Source organism: Lissotriton helveticus, chromosome 1_2 (assembly GCF_964261635.1).
Source record: "Lissotriton helveticus chromosome 1_2, aLisHel1.1, whole genome shotgun sequence".
NCBI classification, from domain to species: domain Eukaryota; kingdom Metazoa; phylum Chordata; class Amphibia; order Caudata; family Salamandridae; genus Lissotriton; species Lissotriton helveticus.
The window spans coordinates 345,811,890-345,813,964 of NC_136058.1; the positions used below are offsets into that span (position 1 = coordinate 345,811,890).

At 42.5% G+C, this 2,075-nt stretch overlaps 1 non-coding gene across 1 annotated transcript; it reads right to left on the reverse strand.

Moving 5' to 3' along the window:
• Positions 1-1,685: 1,685 nt before the first annotated feature.
• Positions 1,686-1,767, reverse strand: TRNAL-AAG (transfer RNA leucine (anticodon AAG)). Its single transcript has one exon. It is a non-coding gene; the product is annotated as a tRNA-Leu (tRNA).
• Positions 1,768-2,075: the final 308 nt, after the last annotated feature.

Here is a 2,075-nt window from a genome sequence, read left to right on the forward strand (position 1 = left end):
GCAGCTCCCTGTGGCTGCGACGGGAAGTCTCCACAGGATATGCTGCGTTTTATATTTTTATGTACATTCTATGAATATCCCCGTAGGCGGTATCTGGTTACTCTTTTAAAGAAATAAAATTTTAATCAAATCAGACCCGCCCTTATGTACTTACAGCTGCTGCACTCTGACAGTGTCCTCCAGGTGTTAGAATTTTTAAAATTAACTATGAGACTGAGAAAATGTTTGGATGAATAACTGTGCATTAACTGCAGCCCAAAGCACTATTGCACTTTTTCTGTATATGGACTCTACTTGCACTTTTTCTTGTACTGATTTTGTCTATGCACTCTTTTTAAGAAATATTTGTGTTGTATGTAATCTAGATTGACTTTGTGATTATTGTGATGTTTTTATCATGAATTGTTTAATGTGTGTACTTTTATGGATTGCAATATATCCGAAATAAAGTCAATTTGAATTGAATTGAATATGAACATAAAAGCACTGGAAAAATATAATTATCACTTGTACATAACACAATTTCAGTCCAGCATGAAAATTATTTGCCATTGTAACAGTTAAAAACATTACAGTTTAAGAACACAGAAAGATGCTCTGGTAATGAAAGGGAGATACAACTTGGCAATAAACCACCCCATGCTGCCCGCGAGGAAGAAGCAGTACATGTGGGAACAATAATTACAGGCACGGTTAAAAACTAAAATACTCCATTACAGACAGGCAGTTTTAGCCAGTTGATTAAAATATATAAATATTGAAATATGTACTTTACAGTCAGGCGAGCGTCAATTAATCATCAAGATCGCGAGGGATATTTCCTTATCCGTTTTAAGCACAGGAGATAACATTTATAACCAAGAAACATGTTGAGGAACAGCTAGGCGATGTACATCGTGCAACCCTTCTTGGGGTCTGTTTAAATTGATTTGACGTAAAATAGGGCATAAAAACGAGTTCTTAAAGTGCAGTACAGTTCGCAAAAATGCATAAAGTGCTTCGTAGAGTGGGTAGAGGCCGCATCACATGGACAGCACGGAAGAGAGGCAAAGCAAGCACCTGTCTGGGGAGAGGCAACAAAAAGTGGAATGCACTCACTCTTCACCGAGTGAGAAACAATCTTAGGCCGGGGTTCTCTATCGAAGACAGATACAGCTCTATACCTGGGGAGGTTGGAATTAGCACAGATTGGAGAATAGAAACCATGTCAAGGGTCTTTAACATACTTGCCTTCTTCCTGTGTGCAGGAACCTTTGTTTTACCAACTCCTTAGGGTGGGGGTCAGTACTGCCTGGGTATTGAAAGGAGACTCAGACCCAGATCTCGAAGGCATCAGATGATGCGGAAGATGCGACAAAACCATCCAACCAACATGTGGTTAAAAAGGTAGTGAGACCTTTGAAGAGAATTGTCTTGTGTTATAATTGCTAGTATAAACTCGGTGATCGGTGTCCTGTTTTCCAACTGGCTGGATAAAGCCTCCAAGCTTCTATTCATAAATATGTGAAATATATGGAATATATATATAGAATACTAGCTGCCTCACAAAGTATATGAATATAATTCGGATATAGTCACGGACAGCAAATACCCTGTGTGGAGCCCTGGAATGAGCAGTTGCGGGAACTCTTCTACTTTGAGTTTGTAAAGGAGGACTCGATCCGTCACTGAAAGAAAAACACATCTGGCAGCGGTGGGATTCGAACCCACGCCTCCGGGGAGACTGGAGCCTTAATCCAGCGCCTTAGACCGCTCGGCCACGCTACCGTCCTGTTCACCGCCCCTCAGCTGTGTGTCTGATGTACATAGAGTGACAGGCAGGGAGCCACACTTGTATTCATTGATAACACCCCTCTCTGGAGAGCTGTGTGGCAGCGCTCTAGTGTTCCGTGAGCGGAACAGGAACCACGTCACAGGATGTGGTAGGCGGGACACTTAGTTTTCTCTGGCGCTCACCGCCAGAGGTAGCCAGCCCCGGCGCTCCGGTTAATAAACCTGAAATTTAATATACCACTGCGTCTGTGCTTCATTACAGTGGCGACGAGTCGGGATAAGCACGCGACCCCAGTATTTGC